This window comes from Hemicordylus capensis, chromosome 4 (genome assembly GCF_027244095.1).
Source record: "Hemicordylus capensis ecotype Gifberg chromosome 4, rHemCap1.1.pri, whole genome shotgun sequence".
In the NCBI taxonomy this organism is placed as follows: Eukaryota; Metazoa; Chordata; class Lepidosauria; order Squamata; family Cordylidae; genus Hemicordylus; species Hemicordylus capensis.
This window is the reverse complement of record NC_069660.1, coordinates 301426045-301442375: the sequence shown is the minus strand read 5'-3', so window position 1 is coordinate 301442375 and position 16331 is coordinate 301426045. Positions and strand designations below refer to the sequence as shown.

Sequence of the window (16331 nt, the reverse complement as noted above, 5' to 3'; positions counted from 1 at the left end):
TGTAAGGCAAACAGTGTATATTGAAAAGTCTCACACAAATAGCTGCAAGCTAGTTTTCAAATTAGCTCTGTAACAAGGATGCACAAAGATACTTTCTGAAAGTGCAGTTTGGATGGGCAGAAGCCATCGTATTAAACAAGATGAACGACCTTCACTTCCTCCCCAGTGGGCTGCATATCTTCGGGCAGTTCACACAATCAGCCTTAGGGTAGGAGAAACCTCTCACCCTAATTCGGGAGCTCTGCGCACTCCCAATTGTCAGTTGTGTAACAGCTGAAAACAAGGTCGGAAGCAGGGAGCTTGAGCATGGGCAAAACCCTAGGATGAGCACTGCCAACCTACCCAGCTTCCCTCCCTAGTTTTGGAATGAGGTAGGAAGAAAAATCATCCTATCCAGCTAAGGCTTAGCTGATGATCAAGCTCCCTGACCTTGTTTTTCACTGACACACAATAGAAAACTGGGAGCAGTGAGAGCTCCTAATTTAGGGTAGGAAGATTTTCCTACCCTAATATCAGTTATGGGAACTACCCTAGTATGTGCTGAGAGATGGCCCGTGTGTGGATCTCTCTCTCTCTCTCTCCCCCTCTCTCTCATTTGATTTCTCTCTGCTTGAATCCTTTTCAGAGAAGCTATGCCAGATGACTACTACATAGTAGTAGTGGGAAGATGGGATCAGGCAGGCAGGCAGGCTCCATCCCAACCAATGCATCAGGGGTGTAGCAAGGTTGGAGTGGGCCCAGAGATGAGATTTTAAAATGCCCCCCAAAAAAGTCCAGGGCCTCCACACACCCCAGGTCCCCAACGATTTAAGTCTGATATTTCAAAATAAGTATGCTGCCTGGAAATACATTTCACTGAATACACACATGCACACTCACAATATATAGTGATATACATTGAATACTATCTATTTGTGCTACTTTTAATGCCTAGAACACACTAGCAACTCTAATTATTAAAATGGGCCCGTTGCTGCAGATTAGCAAAGGAGACTTTCAACCATGCAGAGTGAGCCTATGTATGTTTTCTCAGAATTCTGAACAAATTCAGTAAAGTTTGATTCCAGGAGGTTTTTCACACGGGGCTTTTAAAACCCTTTAACACACATCTCCTCTGGAATGGAGGTGCTGCATTCACATGTTGGCCAGATTTACTCTGAAGTTCCTGTGCGTTATTGGGGAGCAGTTCACATGCAATTCAGGTTTTTCACTGCTTGATAGAGTATAGCCTGATTTATATCCGGAGGTTAAAAAAAAAAATCCACTATTTTGTGTTGGTTCTTTGGGACAACTTCAGTTTCTCAGTAATGCCTCCCAGTAAACTTGAGGTAAAGCCTGCTGTGTGTAAAAGTTCCAGGTAAGTGTGTGGAGAATTGCAGCCACAGGCAGCAAATCTAACCACATTTAGCTGGAAGTACATTTCATTGAAACCTAAAGGACTTACTAGCAAGGAAAGCATGTCTACTTAAAAATAAACTCCATTGCATTCAACCGTCTGAGATCCTTCCCTGGTAGGTGCATATAGGATTACACATGCTCAGGGATGTAAAACAAACCAAACTAATTTGTGCTCCCAGTAAGTCCCACTGAAGCAAGGAAGATAGGTGGGGAGAAACAGAGAACAGAGCAAGAATTAACACCATTCCTCAGGAGAAAAAGGGGAAGGGGAGAATGAGGAATCTGCCTCTTCTTGGTAAAATGTTAAGATAGATGAGGCATGCCAGGGCTCAAGGAGCTCCTGAAGTTACGCCCTAGTCTGTCCTAAAAGTAATTCTCCTTGCTCCCCAATGTGGAAGTAGGGCTGGTTGTGGTCTCTCACTCTACTAAGATAAAAACCGCTCTCTGTAGGTGCTCAGAAGCAGGGTTGTCCCTAGTGGGGTGTGGGGCAGCAGGACAAATCAGCCTGTGCAGGGCCTCCTTAACATTTCATATCATTACAGAATCATACTGACCGATGACATCCTATATAATAAAACCCTAAGGTACCTGCGTCCGTGTCTCTTGTGGGTGTTCTGCGCATGCGTGGCGCACGTGCTGCTCCGCTGGTGAGGAGGCTGCTCGGATCCCCGGCGGCAGGGCTTAAGAGCCCTCTGCCACCGCTACAGCCCCCAAGAGCAGCCGCTCGGATTGGGCCGCGTCTGTGGCGCCGCCCAGAGCAGCCACTCCGGTGGTGGGGAGGCCGCTCGCCACCCTGGATCCCCAGCGGCAGGGCTTAAGAGCCCTCCGCCGCCACTACAGCCCCCGGGAGCGGCCACTCGATTATGCTGCGTCCGTAGCTCCGCTGAGGGAGGCCGCACCCACGGCCTCTAAGCAGGGGGCCACCCTTGATTCTCGGCGGGGGGGGGGCTTAAGAGCCCTCCGCCGCCGCTACAGCCCCCAGCGCAGCCACTCCTATTAGGCCTGGCCACGTGCTCCTGACTGTCCTAGGAGCTGCTACAGACGTCCTCTCTCCAGCGAGTCAGAGAGAGGACTGAGCCGGCGCAGGTGCGCAGCCGGCTCCCCTGTTCACAACTCTTCTAGCGCCCGTTAATGTAACGGGCTTAATGACTAGTACAGTGAAATAGTCTGAGTGAGGTTTTTGGACATGTCCAACTAGCTTGGCATTTCTAAAGAAAAATAAAATAAAATAAAAGCACAAGACATGCTTCACAGTTCTCACTCAGCCCTTCTGGGTTGCAAAACAACTTGAACATAAGTGCATTTATAAATGAATGAATAAATACATATAAATATAATATTGTTTGTTCCAGAAGTTTTTGTAATTTTCTGCCATGAAACAAGCCACTTATAGGATTTTTTAGATACTTAAAGAAAAAAAGCCAGCAAATTTTGCAATCTGTTCAAATTAAATATTCAGAGACTTCTCAGTCCACCCCCCCATACCAAAGCCCTACGGCAAGCAGATCCCTATATATGGGGAGGGGGTTAACCACAATAAGGAATTCACATTCTACCTCAATTACTGGCAAAGGCTGGGCTGGCTGGGCTGGGCTGGGCAGAGGGTCGGCAGAGAACTGTGGTGGGTAAAGGCAGCCAGCGCTGGCCACTCTGCCTGCCTCCTTCTTTCCTTCCTTGCTTGCTCCCTGGAGAGCTTCAGGCTTCAGCGAGGCCTATGCATAGGCCTCTAGGGAAGCCCCGCCCACCCGTTGATCAGCTGAGAGGCAGAGAGAGAAGGAGCTCTAGCAGCTTGCAGTCTGCTTAGATTGCTGGCCAGGAAAAGCAGGAGAGAGGGCGAACGGGGCAAGGGGAACAGGCTGAGGGGCCTTGGGGCTGGGCGGGCGGGCGGGCAATGGGGAGTCATGTGACATGTCTCTGGGGGGCCCCTGGAGGTAGCAGGCCCCAAAACAACTGTCTCCCCTTGCCCAATTATAGTTACGCCGCTGCAATGCATATTCTGTTAGCTGTGTGAAGAAAGCTTATGTTTGTAGAACTATAGGGGAACTTTGGAAGCCCCATTCAAATATTCTGATGCGATGCCTGTGTGGGGAGAACAGGCTGGCTGTGGCAGGCTCCACCCGCTGGCTGCCACCTGCCCATTTTAACATCTGTAGAGAGCTTGCGTACATTCAACTGGAGCCAATGGGAGTTGTGGTCCAATAATAGCTGGAAGGCTAGAGTTGTGTTGCCCTGCCCTAAGGGGAATATCTTATAGCAGGCAGTGCTCACTAAACCCTGCTTAGCAATGGGTATCATTTATGCTCACTACCGCAATATTTATTTATTTATTTGATTTGATTTTTATACCGCCCTTCCAAAAAGGCTCAGGGCAGTTTACAATTAAAAACAGAAAGCATTAAAACCAATAACAATTAAAACAGATATAAATATTAACACCAATTAAAAACATCTTAAAAAACAATTAAACTATCATAACAATTAAAACCCTGAAAATCAGGTCTGAAAAGAGTCAAAATGTATGAACTGATCCCATTGAAAAGCATTTCCCCATTACTGGCAGCCAATGGAGGGGTGCAGAAACCCAGTCCCTAACTTGTACCTGAGCTCTTAGAGGAAGTGTAGACATCACCTTCGCCACAGAGGTTACCACCCTTTCCCCTCCCCACACTCGAGATACTGTTTCATCCTTGGTGAGTCAGAGTCATTGCATCATGACTTTCTCCACCTATAAACTACATCAGTGGCATTTGCCCGTGGGAGCCAGGAAACGTAAAACATGATGGTCCCACTCCTGGGACCTCCGGTGAGCAGTAAATAATATAGCTGCAAGGGAGGTGAGATAAGATGCCTGCCACAGGATATCAGTCTCTGCCATTAGTGTAACATCTAGGTCAGCTTTGGTAGTTCAGATTTGTACACTAGAATTAAGAAAGCAAACCATAAAACAGTCTCCACTTTGTTTTGTTAGTTTTCCTCTAGTCTGGGAGAAAGAGGGAGACACTCTTTGGAATCATTTCCCCTCTTCCGCCACCCAGCAATGCTTCCAGCTTGCATGCCCTTTCCCTTTGTTTGCAAAAAGCATATCATTCCCATTTTGATTGATCACAAAATGTGCTTTTCTGTATCTCTCTGCGGGATTATGCAGAGAAATTCAAACCATCTGGGGAGGCAAAAGTATTGTTTCACTGCAGTATTGTTTTTGCTGATTTTAAAATCTCAAACAAAAAACTCCAAATCCTGAAATCCTTCCCAGCCTCACTTCCAACATGTTTATTGGTGCCAGCTCCCATGTCATTGTTGTGCTGTTGGGGTCTTTAGTGTGGGGAGGACTCTTGTCAGCCACTAATTTTCAACAGAGGTCATATTGAAGAAATGCCAAAGGGGCCAGAAACCTTGTGGGGTAGCATGGTGCGATGCTTCCTAAAGAGGAAAAAAAAACTTGGGGTGGGACACATTTTTCCAGGAAAAAAATTGGGGGGGAAACCTGGAGCTTTCCCAGACAGCAGGCTTTACTGCAGGTTTTCTGCGAGGCTTTACTGCAAGTTTGAAGTTGCCCCCCCAAACCGACACAAAAATTGAATTTTTTTTACTCCAGATATAAATTGGGCTGCACTCTAATGCGTGATTAAAAACCTGAATTGTATGAAAGTGCCCCCTAATAGCTCGCAGGGACTTTGGGATACATTTGGCCAATATGTGAACACACATATCCATTCTGGAGGAGATGCAAACTAAAAGCTGGGTGTGAAAAGCTTCCTGGTTTCCCCCATTTCTCCCCCAGGGCACTTTCCAGATTAGACCCTGCAATGGGGTCACGGTGTATTTCTGAAGTGTGCTTCCCCACTTCCTGTGTTGTGACATTGCAGTCTCTATGTGGACAGCAGGGTGCCATTCATATTTCCAGTGCTTTGTTTCGAATTCAATTGCTGCGATATAGTGCTATAACGTCATATATCCAGTGTCAAAAAGTTGCTGGTTTTTTGGGTTTTTAGTTTTCATGAGACTGCTCCCTCTGCTGGGTTTTACGTTTTGAATGTGATTTACATTTTGAATGTGATTTGCCTGAACGGAAGCATTTTGCTGCTGTTGAGCTGCTAGGGATTTAGTGCTGGCTCTGCTGGTGATTCTGTCAATGCCCTGATGGAGAACTAGAACAGCAAGTTCACCAGGGCAGCAGACATGATCGCATCTAAGCCTCCTCTCTGACCCGCTTCAAAATTGGCCACTTGGTATATGAAAGAACTACGGAGGCTGAAGCGGCGAGGTAGATAACTGGAGTGCAAGTGGAGGAAGACTCGACTTGAATCTGACAGATTACAACATAGAGCACATTTGAAGATCTATGCTCTGTCAATACGGGCGGCAAAGAAGCGATTCTTTTCAGCCCGTATTGTGTCCGCAAGTTCACATTCAGCGGAGTTGTTCAGGGTTGTAAGAGGGTTAGTGAGTGCCCCTCCTCCCTCAAATCAGAATTTGGAACCATCTATTACCCGCTGGGACATGTTTAATGAATTTTCTGTGGATAAAATATCTCATATTTGGACTGACTTGGATTTAGACCCAACAATTACTGCAGTGTTTGAAATGAAGGTGTCCAGCGACTCCTCTTATGTGGTTAGGCTGGATCAGTTTCAGTTTGTGACTCGTGAGGATGTGGAAAAGCTGCTTAGAGCGATGCAGCCTACCACCTGTTCTCTTGACCCTTGCCCAATGTGGCTAATACTATCTGGCAGGGAGGTTGTTGTAGAAGGCCTGGTAGAGATCATAAATGCTTCTCTGAGGGAGGGCAGGATGTCTCCTTGTCTTAAGGAGGCAATTATTAGACCACATCTGAAGAAGCCTGCCCTGGATTCCTCAGAGTTGAGCAACTATAGGCCTGTCTCCAACCTTCCATGACTGGGCAAGGTAATCGAGAGGGCGGTGGCTTCCCAACTCCAGGCAGTCTTGGAAGAAACTGATTATCTACACCCATTCCAGACCGGCTTTCGGGTGGGCTATGGGGTGGAGACTGCCTTGGTCGGCCTGATGGATGATCTCCAATTGGGAATAGACAGAGGAAGCGTGACTCTGTTGGTCCTTTTGGACCTCTCAGCGGTTTTTGATACTATCAACCATAGTATCCTTCTGGAGCATCTGAGGGGGGTGGGCGGTGGGGGGAAGCACTGCTTTGCAGTGGTTCCACTCTTATCTCTCAGGCAGAGTCCAGAAGGTTCCCCTTGGGGACTGTTGTTCTTCAAAAGCTGAACTTTGGTATGGTGTCCCTTAGGGCTCCATATTGTCTCCAATGTTGTTTAACATCTACATGAGTCTGCTGGGAGAGATCATCAGGAGATTTGGTGCAGGGTGCTATCAGTATGCTGATGACACTCAAATCTATTTCTCCATGACAACATCATCGGGAGAGGGCATAACCTCCCTAAATGCCTGCCTGGAGGCAGTGATGGGCTGGATGAGAAGTAACAAGCTGAGGCTGAATCCAGATAAGACGGAGGTACTTATTGTGCAGGGTCGGAACTCAGGAGATGATTTTGATCTGCCAGTTCTGGATGCGGACACACTTCCCCGGAAGGAACAGGTACACAGTCTGGAGATGCTTCTGAACACAAAACTCTCCCTGATGTCCCAGGTTGAGGCAGTGGCCAGAGGTGCCTTTTATCAGCTTTGGCTGATATGCCAGCTGCATCTGTTTCTTGAGATAAATGACCTCAGAACAGTATTACATCTGCTGGTCACCTGCAGACTTGACTACTGCAGTGCGCTCTATGTGGGGCTGTCTTTGTACATAGTCTGGAAACTGCAGTTAGTCCAGAATGCAGCAGCTAGGTTGGTCTCTGGGTCATCTTGGAGAGACCATATCACTCTTATCTTAAAAGATCCACACTGGCTGCCGATAAGTTTCTGGGCAAAGTACAAGGTTTTGGTTATAACCTATAAAGCCCTAAACAGCTTGGGCCCTGGCTAGTTAAGAGAATGTCTTCTTTGCTGTGAACCATACTGCCCATTGAGATCATCTGGAGAGGTCCGTCTACAGTTGAGCCCCTGGTGGCGCAGTGGTAAAACTGCTGCCCTGTAACCAGAAGGTTACAAGTTCGATCCTGACCAGGGGCTCAAGGTTGACTCAGCCTTCCATCCTTCCGAGGTTGGTAAAATGAGTACCCAGAATGTTGGGGGCAATATGCTAAATCATTGTAAACTGCTTAGAGAGCTTCGGCTATATAGCGGTATATAAATGTAAGTGCTATTGCTATTGCTATTACAGTTGCCACTGGCTTGTCTGGTGGCTACTCGGGGATGGGCCTTCTCCATTGCTGCCCCGAGGCTTTGGAACACACTTCCTGCTGAAATAAGAACCTCCCCATCTCTTACAACTTTTAAAAAGGCAGACACATCTGTTCACCCAGGCGTTTAATTAGACATTGTTTTAATTGTATTTTTAATAGTTTTAATGTTTTAAATTTTAGTTGTTGAAATGTTTTAATCTTTTTATTGGTTGTTTTTATTGTTTTGTTGTAAACCGCCCAGAGACTTGCATTTTGGGCAGTATATAAATGTGTTAAATAAAAATAAATAAATACATAATCGAGAAAGCTCCCTGTCCATCACATCTCTAATGCTTCCCTATGAACACTATTTCTTGCACTTTGCAAATCAGGGAGACAATTAGACTAGAATCCTTTCCCCGAGCCTTTCTGCCGATCCTGTGCAGTGTGAACTCAGTGGATGACATCCAAAATATGGAGAGAAGAAGAGGTTCCACTGCAGGAGGTGTGCCAAAGATTGTGCATGCACACCCTGATGCACCAGTGGAACACTAGTCTGGAAGGCAAGCTCACGACTTAGTAAAACTAGCTAAAGCAAGATCCCTGCACTAGTGCAACAAGCATTAGTTTGGATGCCAGCCAAAGGATCACTCCCACTCCCCATGTGCAATCCACATGTGTTGATCAGCCATGGGCACAGAGCCAACAAATGTACAAGTTGTGCACACACAGATGCCATGCACATACGGCTGTGATCAGTGCATGGAGGTCAGGGAGGAGACAACAGGCATGATCCCACTCTCCTCTCCATGTATTGAGTTAAACGGATTCTGAGCCTCGGGAAAGGCCTCTAACTCTCTATGGACAGGTAAGGTTTAAAACAACAACAAATAAGCATTTAGCCACATGACCTCATTTGCAGCCTGAAATGTACAACTCAGGAAAACCTTTACCACGGTCTTCCTGTATGTGTGAATGGAGACTGTGCTGGATAAAGTAATATATGAGATCATTCCTTAGTGTGTGTGTGAGGTGAGGGTGGGGAGATGATAGGGGTGGCTGGGAAAAAAACCATTTTTATATTTTGCCTAGATAAACTGAAATGTGACTAAAGCCAACCATACAGCTCAGCTGAAGACTGAACAGGAGGATCCCTGTTTACATCAGATGTTTTCACATTCTTTTAATGTAAGGGTCCCGTCCCCCCGACTCCACTGACTGTTTTTGGATTTCGTTTTGTTCAAAGGCAATCCCAGAATGTCGAACAGATGGCTTGCCTGCTGCAAGATCATATATATGGTTGGGAGGCCCAATTAGGTTGGCCTGTTATTATGCAGGAGGCCATGCCAAACAAATGCTGAACAGGCTTGTCAGCCTTGATTGTGTGAAGAAAAAGAGAAAGACAGATCTCTCATGTTAAACAAACATGTTGCTTGTTACTTCCTCTTCTCAAACTTCCTCTGCTCTTCTGTGTTAACCAGGTGGGCTATCTGATCTTTATGAGCAGAGGATGGGATCCCAAGACAAAATATCCTTCGCTGCCACTTGATGCAAAAGGGTAGGAAAGGCTTTCTCTCTCTCATTGCTAAGCACCCTCGTTTTGTAAGCATTGGAGGCACACAACACTCTTACGCCCTGTTCTGCTTTCTAAGTACATAAGAATTGGAGCCATCCATCTTTAATGGATTTTAGAGCTTTTCATGGCGCTCATTATCAGGATCGGTATTGACCCCAACCCCAGTAATGATCAAATCATTCATCAGATATTGGGTGTGCCCTAGACTTTATTGAGCTGATACATAGGTATTGGATTGATGCATCAGGCAGGGGCATGGAGAGATCTGGTATTCCCTGAGGAAAGCGGCTTCCCACAAAGCAGCTGCAGTGGCAGCGATTCAAACTGCCACCTTTTCGTCCATCTTCTCACCCTAGAATGCATCAGGACAGGAAACAATGTTATTACATTGTGTCTTTTTCCTGGTGCATTATTTGGGTGGGGGGGGGATGACAACATCCTAGAGTTACAGGACACAGCCACCATTCCCTCCACCACTAAATCACCCCCAGAAGGATGCAAAGGAACGCCATTGCTTCCTGAGAACTCTGTGGGTGTGGGTGGGTGTGTGGTTGGGTGTGGGTGTGTAATTTCAGCAACCTTCCCTTCCCCTAGAAGCCCTCTGTGTCACCAGAAAATATGTCCCCGAGGGCTGCAGAAACCTCAGGGCATATTTTCAGGTGGCAGAATGCACTTCTTAAGGAAGGGGAGATTGTCAAAATTTGCCCCTACTGCTGAGTCAGCAGTGGAGCTGAATTAGTTGAACTTTTCAGAAGCACTGGTGCTTCTCCCAGTCCACTAATGCTTCATTATTCAGGATGTCAGTCCATGTCATTTTTTATTAGAGCTCATAAAGCTATTACCAGACTGTGGCTTTCTAATGGACCTCGTGGAATGGCCACTGAGGGAGATGATTCTGGGGGACAAGGAACCAAGCAGAAGTTGGTCCCAGCCAAATCAATAGTGGCAGCAAAAGCCCACAGATGCTGCCAGGTAAAAGAGTCTTATAAGGCATGAACTGTGTATGGATAGAAACTTAGGAACATAGGAAGCTGCCTTCTACCTGGTCAGACCATAGGTCCATCTAGCTCAGTATTGTCTACACAGACTGGCTGTGGCTTCTCCAAGGTTGCAGGCAGGAGTCTCTCTCAGCCCTATCTGGAGATGCCAGGGAGGGAACTTGAAACCTTCTGCTCTTCCCAAAGCGGCTCCATCTCCCAAGGGGAATATCTTACAGTGCTCACACTTCTAGTCTCCCATTCATATGCAGCCAGGGTAGACCCTGCTTAGCTAAGGAGACAGTCATGCTTGCTGCCACAAGACCAGTTCTTCTCCTGTAATGATGATGATGAGGCTGTGATTAATCAATATTATCTATGCACTTAAAATTCCTCACTATTTTAAGATTAAGACTTCCACGATGCTGGCATATGGGAACAAATTCTCTCTTTAAGCTCCAAAAGCAGCCAAGGACACTTTGACATCTTAAAGACAAACAAATTCATCTTGGCAGGAGCTTCTATGGGCCAGAACCCACTTGGTCAGATGTGCGTTTTGGCTTATGAAAGTATATACCGTAATAAATTTGTTAGTCTTTAAGTTGCCAGAGGGCTCTTGGCTAATTTTGCTGCAATAGAGCTACCCCTCTGGAATTCGGAGGCTGTAGCTGTATGTCCCCCACCTCTGTGATTATCATTTTCTTGGCATAGCAGGAAACACAGCTAGTTCTTAAAAGAATGTGAGAAATTCTCTGGGCATGATGATTACTGGCTGTGGGCAACTTGATGATGGGTTGTGAAATCCAGACTGAGAGCTCATTACAAGGATGGGGTTTTCTTCACTGTGTAACATCTTGGAAGCCATAAATTTAATATTTAATTCTCCCTTCTTAACAAGGGGTGGTAGTAGCAATATTGATTCCTCTGAAATGTGTTGATTCTTTGAAAAGTTTTGGCACAGAGCACTCACCACAATATTATCTCTCTGTCTTCTAGTTTTTTTTGTTTTTTGTTTTGCTATGACAAAAATGCTGGCAATACTAAACATTCTGACCATCATACAAGGATGGGAGGTGGACAGAGAAGTGTAGACAACAAAAGAACATAAGAAGAGTCTTCTCGGATCAGGCCCAGGGCCAATGTAGTCTAGCATCCTCTGTCCTACAGTGACTTCCCAGATGCCTCTGGGAAGCCCACAAGCAGACTTCCTTTGTGACCTTCATTCCAAGGATGAGGAGATGGACAAAAGGTAAGCTTGCTTCTTGCTCAAGGTTTATTTCATCTCATTTCTTTCTTTCTTATTTTTATTTATTTATTTATTTTAGTTATAAAAGTCTGTTTTTCCAGCCATCAATGGCCTGAGAGCAGCTCACAACAGTGTGCAAAATGTTATGAATGATGTGTGAGAAAGGCACACAGGAGGGGAAAGCACCCCACCAACAGGTAGGAAGGAAGGAAATGGGAATGGTGCAATATAGTTTATTAAAGAGTAGATCCCAACGCGACTAAAACTCTTCTTTGTGGGAGTGGTTTACAGGGCACAATACTTGACTTCTAAACAGCTTAGCTAGCAGATCTACTCTTGATCTACTCTCTAATAAACTGAATTGCACCATTCCTGTTCCCTTGCTTCTTGAATGATATGTGAGGCCAACTAGAAGTTTGCCCAGAGTGAAAGGTAGGCAGCTGAGAAGCCTAGCTCCAGTTGCATGTATGGCGATTGGCTAGTAAACTCTGTCAATAAAGAGGAATTTAAACGTAGGAACCTCCTCTGGAAAGAATTCCTAAGGGAGGGGCTTTAGAATGGAGTGAGCAGGTGGCTCTAAAATTCAGTTGGCGTTAACTGACAAGTTCAGATAGGGACAGTTAGGGCTACTATTAATGTAGTAATAGTAATAGTTATATAATAGGGGCCCCATTAGCACGTAATGGGAAACCAGAGTTAAAGGGGCCACAGATTGCCAAACCTGTACATTCGAATGTGTGATGCGAGATTGACTCGAAGGTTTGCTCTCCAAACTCCAGTTTTAACCCTCGGGTGGTAGTGAGTTGCACCGCTCCTACTCAAGGCTAGCAGCATCCTTCAGTACGTCCGAATGTGGAACTGCAGGCTTGGCTGTCTGAAACCAGAGTTGAGGGAGGAAGCTCCCCCCTCTCTCCAGCTGTGATTGGCTGTGTGGGCTGTCCTTCATGCAAGAGCCAGTTCGCCCTCACCTCTGTGGTCTCCCTGACTTCAGAGAGCCTCCTCTCTGTTACGTCCAAATAAGGACAAGAGAGCGGGGGCGGGGTGAGTGGGGAGCAAAACCGTGAGTCCATTGGAACTGCGGTTCCATGTTATGTGCGAATGCAGCCAGGATCTCTGGTTAGGGTCTCTAGGGCAGGACTGAAGGTTGAATTGGGAGGTTGGTGGGTAGGTTTTACACAGCAGGCATGACCTCTGTAAAGCAAGCTTGACTATCAGATGTAAATGCTGGGAGTGTTTGGTTGATTTCACAGGATATACAGCTAGGGAGGTTGTATCCCTGTAAAGGTGTTGAAAGTCTAAAGAAGCTTGTTATTTTTAAACAGTCACCTCAGCAACTTGAAAGTAAAGGCTTTGTTGATGTACTGGCAGAATCTTATACAAGTACCTGAGTTTGAATACCAGTTCGAAGTATAACTGGTGGTGTACGCTCTTGCCAGTTTTTGAGTGGCTACTTTATCTCAGGAACCATTACAAGTTTGACCCTACATTGTACTGAATAAGAAACCACTCAAGCTTTTGTACAAAAACTCAGTTATTTTCTTTGGTTTGGAATTTTAAAACTGTTTCAACTGTGCCTACTTATTTCTCCCCATGTTACCTCTTGGGCACAAATCCAAAGTTAGTGTTAGAAACCCAAATTAGGATTTAATCTGGTGGCGGCAGTGTAATAAGTAAATAAAGGGTTTAAAACAAATCCAAAAGGTAAAATAAACAAATATTGTTTATTTTAACATCTATATATTTAAACACTAATCTCTCTGTCCCAGCCTCGGGTCCTGACACCATGGGAGGGAGATAAAAAGAGGGAGAGAGGAACCTGAGAGGGAAAGGCAGGGAGTGAAAACCACTAGTGGGGAAAAGATCAGTCTGAAGCTGAAGGAGGCTCTGTCTGAAAGCTGAGACTACTCAGCCTGAAAGTTCATGGGGAAGGAAATCCTGAGTGGAGGGAAATCCCTGACAGAAGTCCAGGAGGACAGGTCTATCAGTGGCAACCAGACTGGATGGCTACAGGCTTATTGATTAAAGAATTTCATACCCTGCATTTTGGTTCCAAAGGACAAGAAAGAAAGAAAGAAAGAAAGAAAGAAAGAAAGAAAGAAAGAAAGAAAGAAAGAAACTGAGGAGATGTGCATGGAATGGCTGAGGAGATGTTCATAGGAGGTTCTGCATTACCTGCGCTGATGTGGGCATCTACAATACATTTCCACACAGTGCTTAATTAATCTATTCTTTGCCATGGGATGTGGTGATGGCCACCAGCTTGAATGGCTTTAAAAGGGCCTTAGAGAAATTCATAGAGGAGAGGTCTATTAGTGGCGACCAGACTGGATGGTTACAGGCTGCCTCCAGCTTCAGAGGCAGGATTCCTCTGAATACCAGTTGCAGGGGAGCAAAAGCAGGAGAGGGGCATGTCTTCAACTCCTGCTTGTGGGCTTCCCAGAGGCCTCGGTGTATAGGTGTTTATATACCAATGTCAGAAGCCTCTGAGCGGTGAGAACCAGTTGGACACTGATATTCCTGGATACAAACCCTTCAGAAAGGACAAGAAGGGGCGGATTGGGGATGGAGTAGCACTGTATGTTTAAGAAGGGATAGAATCTAATAAGCTGGAAAACCCAGGAGGACCAGAGTCCTCCACAGAAACATTATGGGTGACAATACAAGGATGGAAAGGGAATGTGTTGCTATGGACATACTATTGCACTCCAGATCAAAGCACTGAAAACAGCCAAGAGTTGTAGAAGCAAATCAGAGAGGTGTCAAAAAGAGACAGAGCTACAATAATGGGTGACTGCAATTGTCCTCGCATAGATTGGGCAAATTCGTGTGTGGGTATTATTACCATTTTTATTTATTTATTTACACAGTCAGACAGGTGTTATTGACTGGTTTGTTTTATCCAGACATCGAGTCCTTCCCAAGGACCTGGGATGGCTGAATTTGATTGTCAATGTTGTTGTTGTTGTTATTGTTATTATTATTAATTCAGTTTCTATACTGCCCTTCCAAAAACAGCTCAGGGTGGTTTACACAGAGAGTATTGACAGAGAGGCCAGATTTCTAGACATGCAAATGACTGCCTTAGAAAAGTTGGTTGTGGAACGAACCAGAGAGAAGAAGAACTTGGACTTAATCTTGAGTAGTGCCCAGGACCTGGTACAAGATGTCAGAGTTATAGAACCATTGGGGAATAGTGCACCTTTTTGGCTTTTTACAAATCTATGGTGCAGCGACATTTGCAGTACTGTGTACAGTTCTGGTTACTGTATCTTAAGAAGGACATTGTAGAACTGGAAAAGGTGCAGAAGAGGACAACCAAGATGATCAGGGGCCTGGAGCACCTTCTTTATGAGGCAAAGCGACAGCATCTGGGGCTTTTTAATTTGGAAAAGAAACAACTATGGGGAGACATTAAAGGTGTGTATAAAATCATTCATGGATTAGAGAGTGGACACAGAGAAATTCATCTCCCTCTCTCACAACACTAGAACCAGAGGTCATCATCCCATGAAACTGATGGCCAGGACATTTAGAACTAACAAAAGGAAGTACTATCTCACACAGCACATTATTAATCTATGGAATTCTCTGCCATGGGATGTGGTGATGGCCACTAGCTTGGATGGCTTTAAAAGGGACTTAGACAAATTCATGGAGTACAGGTCTGTCAGTGGTTACTAGTCTTCTGCCTATAGGCCTCCTCCAGCCTCAGAGGCAAGATGCCTCTGAAAACCAGTTGCAGAAGAGCAACGGCAGGAGAGAGGGCAATGCTCTCGGCTTGGGCTTCTTAGAACCAACTGGTGGGCCACTTTGTGAAACAGGATTCTGGACTAGATAGGCCTTAGGCCTCATCTAGCAGGGCTCTTCTTATGTAGGAGGCATAAGTCTGCACTGTGTGGAACATAACTCTTTACCTGAGCTGATTTTTTGTAATTTACAATTTTTAGCTTTTACAATAACTTTTAATTTGAAACTTAATACTGATTGTTGTTTTAGCCTGACTTTTAATTTGTTTACTTAATTGGGTTAATTTTATTACTTTTATTTTACATTGTATCTATTTTATTTCTGTGAGCGGCCCTGAGCAGCAGTGTACTGGAGGGGTGGGGTATATCTATTTTAAATAAATGATAAATAAATCAGACTTTAAACTCGGTACAGGGAATCCTTTATCACCAAATGGAATCATTTCTTAGCTACCCACCCCATCTTGAGAACAGTTTAAGGCAAAAAATAAACAAACCCTAATTGTTTTAAGGACCAGCATTAACAATCTCTCTCAACTGCATCCAGTGTAATAGTTTTCTTTTCCTCCCAACTCCTGTTTGCAATTATGATCATCATTGTGAAATGGATAATTAGTTCATTTCTTTGCAAAACATTAAAAAGATATTGAAATATATATATTGGGGGGGAAAGATGGTTTAGATTAAGAGGAAGGGTGGGGGAAATTAATCCCAATGTAGTTCTTTGTTTTTAACATGCATGTCCTCAGGACAAGTTGGAGTCGATGCAAACTGGTCTTGGCAAAACCCAATGAAATGGAAAGGCTTGCTACTTTCAGGCCCTCGTTAGGCCTCTAATGTGTTTAATGAGGCTCAATGGGCTAACATTTAACATGTGCGTCCCCCTCAACTCTATAATTCACCATGTGCCATCAAGATTATATAGGCCAATGTGTAACTATCTGCCAGGTGTAGCTTCTGGAAAGAATCACAGAGTGCTGATGAGTCCGTAAGGAAAACAGTTGCACCCCTGGATAGTTGGCAGCTACAGCCAGGAGCTCTTCTGGTGTATCAAGGCTGTACATAGACAACAAGCTGTCAATCAATTCCAAATTAATGTTTGCCATTCCCACTTTCACTTTCTGGAAA

At 45.1% G+C, this 16331-nt stretch overlaps 1 long non-coding RNA gene across 2 annotated transcripts in view; it reads right to left on the bottom strand.

The window, feature by feature from the left end:
- Positions 1 to 12456, bottom strand: part of LOC128325148 (uncharacterized) — an 89249-nt gene extending 76793 nt beyond the window's left edge. For both annotated transcript variants that reach the window (XR_008307284.1, XR_008307283.1), the window contains exon 1: positions 12179 to 12456. This is a non-coding gene — a long non-coding RNA (uncharacterized LOC128325148). The remainder of the gene's footprint in view (positions 1 to 12178) is intronic.
- Between the last annotated feature and the right edge of the window lie 3875 nt (positions 12457 to 16331).